Genomic DNA, 6,029 nt, shown 5'->3' on the forward strand with positions numbered 1-6,029 from the left:
GGTTAGAACATATAAAAGAACAAAATACCGAAAACTTGAAAAAGCAAGTGTAACGCTTGGTTCTTACCATTACCCTCTACAAAAAATGTTCGGCTAAGAGGGTAGAGGTGAAGGCCCTCATCTGGAGCAAACTCCCAGTTGCCCAAGATAATGAAGTAATCGTCCCCGGCTCCCTTGTTAGAGTCTGGAAGGTCGGCTACAAGCTTATATTTTGTGGACCTCGGCTTAAGGTAATAGACATAGCCTTTTTCTAGTTTCAGGCCACACATAGTATAGCAGTATTGGACGTCGGCAAGGGTAACCCTAGCGTTCTCTTTTCTGGCTAAGGCAATAATACCATTGATAACTCTGTAGGAGTTAATAGTCAGTTGCATCGAGTTGAGTTTGTAGTAGTGGAGGACTTCTCGGAAAAGGGTGTCTAGTGGAAACCTAAGTCCACATTCTGTAAAGGCGACAACAGGAAAGGGCATAAGGTTTCCATCAGGCATGATAGAGTCATCCTCCCCTGCCAACCTCAAATGAACGTTGGCCGGGATTTCAAACTTTTGCCTGAAGTACTCTAATTTAGTTGGGGTATCTATCCTATGCCTTCACATACCCATGACGCCGGCTTAGCGGGACGGTGTGTGGTTTGAAAAGGAAGTGCTCTTTAAAGGTTATAGGACCTCGGCAAAACCTAAATGAGAGCTGGGGTAAGAATTTGTGGGGATCTTAAGGGGAATGTGTTTCAATTTTCCTAAAAATTATGGGTTCTACAAGCAAATCCCAAACCTAGATCTATGGAAACGAAGATTGGAGGCACGAATCTGGAAAAGACACAGAAAACAGAAAACAAGAACGTGTTTCAGAATCAAGAACACTGTGACAAAGTGTGCACGAGGGTGCGAGGCCAAGAACAGTGGCAAAAGTGAACAAATTTGTGAGCAGTGTGTGAATAGACATGAGTGGGTTGGGCCAAAGATAAAATCACGATGTAAATATACAGATTTGTAATAAAAAATATGAGCGAAGCCACAGTAACAGAGCATAAATGTAACAGAATTCAAAAAGAACCAAAAACTGAAAACCGGGAGGCAACAGAAGCTTACCAGAAGAGTGAAGCCAGAATTGAAGACGCCGAAGTCAGGGGGCGGATACAATCAGAAGAGGACAGCGAAAGCTTCACCAGATGAGAGGAATGAAAGCAGTTACAGAGCTTGAAAATCTGGAACAATGGTGTATTCTGAAGAGATAAGTTAGAGAGAGAAAGATTTGAGAGCTTGGGAATGAGGATGCAAAAGTGAAGAGACAGAGAGAGAGAATTGATTTTGATCAAAACGTGGAGAATGGCGGCAAAAAAAACCATCAATGCGTCTAGGGCGACGTGCTTGTTAGACGGCGCACCCAGACACAAGACGACTTATAAGCGCGTGTCGGACACGGTCCAGTGGGGGACAAACACGTAACAGAAATGGTTGATTTATTTTGCATGACAGCTCATATGCGTGATAAAACTCTTGGAGTTCTTGGTTTAATGAAGCAAGTGACCTCGGCTGGACCTAGTCGTGTGAGGCCGACGTATTATGACCTCGGTAAATGAATGATACAGCAAGATAGCCAACATGCTATACGATATGACGATGTAGGTTCCATCACCTCAGGATGCCAAGGTAATAGAACCTAGGGGATAGTTGTGGGGATATATTTTCTGAGTACCAACATGTGGCCAAGATGATGCCGACGTGTCAGCCGGAGTGCCGCGTGTCCTAGTCGTGGCGCCGAGGTGATCTCGGCTAGGCCGAGGTTATCTCCGAAGATATCGGAGTCCAAGGTAAGCGAATAAGGGACAAGAGTCCTAGAATGAGGAAGGACCTCAGCCTAGATAAGGATAAAGCTCTTAGGGAGTTTATCTTTATCTATTAGAGAGTCCAAGATAATCATTAAGCAGAAGTCCATTGAAGCTAGGCTTCTATTGGAACTAGGATTGAGTTGGCTAAAAAAGAGAGGCACCCCAATGGGTCTAAGGTACGCAATTTATATTCTGAACAGTGAGTTAAGCACTATATTTATCTTTGGAAGATAACTAACTTGATCGTCGGAGTGCCCCCGGGTGGACGAACCACCGTCGGAAACTCTTCTTTCTGTTGCAGGTCACTCAGGCGCCATCTATTCTGCCAGTGCTCTCAAGTTGAATACTGAGTTGGCAATGTGGTCAGAAATTCACTCACACAGTTACTATAGCAACGTTCGGATATTGAACAGTCAAAATTAAACATGCAAGCTATGTAAGATATAAGCATTTATTTTAAACACCAACAATAACAAATAATTACATATAATTTGTAGTGTCATTCACCATTCTATCTCACTTACCATATACCATCTTAATGATTCTCTTTTCCTTCTTGAGCAAAAATAAGCTCTTCAATGAAATTAGCATCACCAGTGTCAGATGGCATCAAAATATCATTCCCCAATAGCTTTGAGACGCTGATAGACTTCAAACATGGTAGGCCTCTCCTTGTGAGCTGGAATTACACAGTTATATGCAACATTAAGAAATTAGAAAAGCTCACTATCGTATCCCTTCCCAGCCAAAGTTTGTCAATGGCATCGTGAAGCTTAGAGTTTCTCGAAAGCTGTGTAATCCATTCCACTAAATTTCCCATAAAACTATCCGGGGCTTTAGTCACATAGGTCGGTCTCTCACCAGTCACCAATTCTAGAAGCACAACTCCAAAGCTGTACACATCTCCTTTTGGAGTGGCCACAAGAGTTCGTGCGTACTCGGGAGCCGCATAACCCAAAACCCTAAACTCCCTATTCACAAAAGTACTCAAATGAGTGTCAACTGGATTCTTAAGCCTAACAAGTCGAAAATCAGATATCTTTGGCTCAAAATCCACATCCAATAAGATGCATTTGGAGCTTATGTTTCGATGAATTATATGAGGATTACAATTATGATGGAGCCAAGTAAACCCTTTGGCCACACCTATCCCAATTTTGAGCCTCAAAGGCCACTTCGTAGTTTTGTCACCTTCATTCACATGTAGTCGATCATGAAGGGTACCGTTTGGCATGTACTTATAAACCAAAAGTCTCTCCTTCTTAGTCATGCAAAAACCTAAAAGGGGAACCAGGTTACGACGCTTCACATTTCCCAAAGTAAACATTTTAGACACAACTTCTTTCTCTGAGTGTTGAGTATCTTGCAACCTCTTCACCATAGGTGAAGTGCCATCTTCAAGTGTTGCCCTGTACATGCTTCCTGTTCTTCCTGACCCAATGATGTAGTCTTTGTTGAAGTTGTTTGTAGCCTTCATGAGATCACTTAATCTCATTTTTGAAATCGACTTCTTGAATGTGGAAAGCTGGAAAATAAAATAATTTTTTTTCTTAATACAATATGGCTAAATGTTTAATTCAAGCAATTATGAAATTACCAAGAAAACAAATTAAATGCTCAAAATATGAATATAAAATCTTCACTGGATTGTAAGAACAATGATTAAATCAGCTTGCCTTGATGCCTTCCTCTCTCTTAATACTCTTTGCCCATTTATTTCCAATAAGATCATCTTCCTTCTTCTTTTTAGACACCCTACGCAAAAAAAAAGATCATAGCAATACCCACACCTAGTGCTACGATAGACATCCCACCAACGACTGCTTCGGCAATGACTCCAGAGTAGATATTCTTTGAAGGAGCCTGGCAAGGGGATAACGGCTTGCCACAGAGACTTGGATTATTCGCGTAGTCCGCTGCTGTAGCATTGATAATGTTTGGAACCTACCTAGTCAAATGATTGTTTGTTACACTAAAAGTCTTCAACCGACTTAGGAAGCCAATCTGTGGAGGAATCTGATCTGTCAATTGGTTGTTATCAAGTTTAAGGATATTCAGATAAGAACAATTTGGGAGGCTCCGAGGAATTTCTCTTGAAAAATCATTGGATGAGAGATCAAGGGATGTCACATAATTGAGTATTTGTGAGCTATTAGGTGGAATAGTTCCAAAAAGCTTGTTGCTTGAAAGATCTAGGCCAGTCAAGGTCGTACAATTTTGAAGACCAAGCGGAAACTTGCCCTTGAGTCCCATAGCTGAAAGTCGGATATGCAAGACCTTGCTCTCATCGGGATGCCAGTAATCAATCCCGTTAAATTTACAGATGAAGCCTTCAGTTCTATTAGTGAAAATCCATGGACTTAAGGAATCAAATGGGTCTTCTAATGATTTTTTTAGAGATTCTAAGTAGTATATATCACTCTCAAGACCATAGCTAAAGCTCAGCAACGAGACAAAAGCACCAATACGAACAGTAAGAGGTATGCCATTGACTGCCATGTTCCTGAAGAAAACCATCATATGCTCACATGGAACTGTGGATGACAATCCACTTAAATTTCTGTTCACTGCATATTAGAGCTTTAATTACTATCTCGCTAATTCTTAGCAGCCATAATTCAAGAACCTGAAACAATTGTGAAAAAATAGGAGTTTAAAATAGCAGTCCATATTGAATTCTAAACACTTGTGATGACAACGCCCCCTTCCAACCACACACACAGTGCTGTGCAAGGCCTTTTTTTTTTGGAGAGGGGCAGTGTGAAGCAATTAGAAGACAAATTTACAGTCCGAGGAGAAATAACTTAACTAATAAACCTGCAAATCCTTAATGATGTGTTTTGTTGGGGATTTGGGGAGAGATTTGGAAAAGGAAATGGAAAAGACAGGTGAAATGTGAATAAAATATGTCTATATTTCACATAGTTTCACACACCTTTTCCCTTTTCCTTCCCAAATCTCTCAACCAAACACATCATAAATGTTACACCGTCTACCACAAAGATACATGAAATTGAAATAAGTTTTTAAAGCTGAGAGAACAGAAAGTGAAGTATACCCTATCTAGCAAGCTACTTCAAATTCAAAAATTCCCAAATGTTATAAAGATGAAGATAGAATAGAAAGAACAAAATTACAACTAATTAACCAGAAAACTAATCAAGAGTTACAAAGATTTACACAAGGAACATATATAACCAAAAATGCGTACATTGAAAATCAATCAGATCATGAATATGAAGTACAAATAGCAACGACTAAATAAAGTTTACTCAAATTCTTATCATAATAAGCATAAACTTAGAAAACACAGGAAATTAAAAACTGGGAAATTGACAAAGAATTAAAAAAAACCCACTTGAGATATGACAAACCTTAAATCAAACTCACATAACCCCAAAAAAAGAGTTGTTGAATCAACGACAAAACATCAGTGTTTTCCACAAAGAAAATGCAGAAATTTATGATCATAATAACCCATAAATCAACGAAAGAGTTGAAGAGAGAAAGCAAAGTATGTTTGAAATATTTAAAGCCAGTGTAAGATTGGTAGAGAGAGAGAGAAAAAGAGAGAGACTGAATGAAGTGTTTGTTATATTCAGTATATCGTTTACAAGAGTGATGATTCTCATTTATAGAGAAGAGCACCGAAAGGAGAAAGAAACATCATAATGAAAGCTATCCACTATGAAAGCATAATAATGAAAGTGTGTGTTAGTGTTGTTCCCTATACAGCATATGTCTAACGTATATTATATCTAATGTATATTAAATGTATACTAACAGCCCCCCGCAAACTCAAGGAGGGTAGGCATCCACCAAGTTGAGTTTGGAAACAAGATCACTGAAGTGCCCAGGAGGATGAGCCTTGGTGAAAATATCAGCAGGTTGATCAGCAGAAGCAATAGGGAGAAGATGAACAGTACCAAGGGTAACATGATGTCGAATGAAATGACAATCAATCTCAATATACTTGGTGCGATCATGAAAAACATCATTGTAAGCAATCTGAATGGCACCCTGATTGTCACAATAAAGAGAGGAAGCGCCAGAAGAAGAAACACCCACATCAGCAAGGAGCTAGCGAAGCTAGAGAAGTTCTTGAATAGTATCAGCAAGAGCTCGGTATTCAGCTTCGGTACTAGAGCGGGCAGTGAGGGATTGTTTCTTGCTACGCCAAATAAGAAGAAAATCCCCTAAG

The 6,029-nt window shown here is 39.8% G+C and overlaps 1 pseudogene; it reads right to left on the reverse strand.

The window, feature by feature from the left end:
* Nucleotides 1-2,363: 2,363 nt before the first annotated feature.
* Nucleotides 2,364-4,327, reverse strand: LOC114295138 (probably inactive leucine-rich repeat receptor-like protein kinase At5g48380 pseudogene; annotated as a pseudogene).
* Between the last annotated feature and the right edge of the window lie 1,702 nt (nt 4,328-6,029).

Source organism: Camellia sinensis, chromosome 3 (genome assembly GCF_055761805.1).
Source record: "Camellia sinensis isolate YWXY chromosome 3, ASM5576180v1, whole genome shotgun sequence".
Lineage (NCBI taxonomy): Eukaryota > Viridiplantae > Streptophyta > Magnoliopsida > Ericales > Theaceae > Camellia > Camellia sinensis.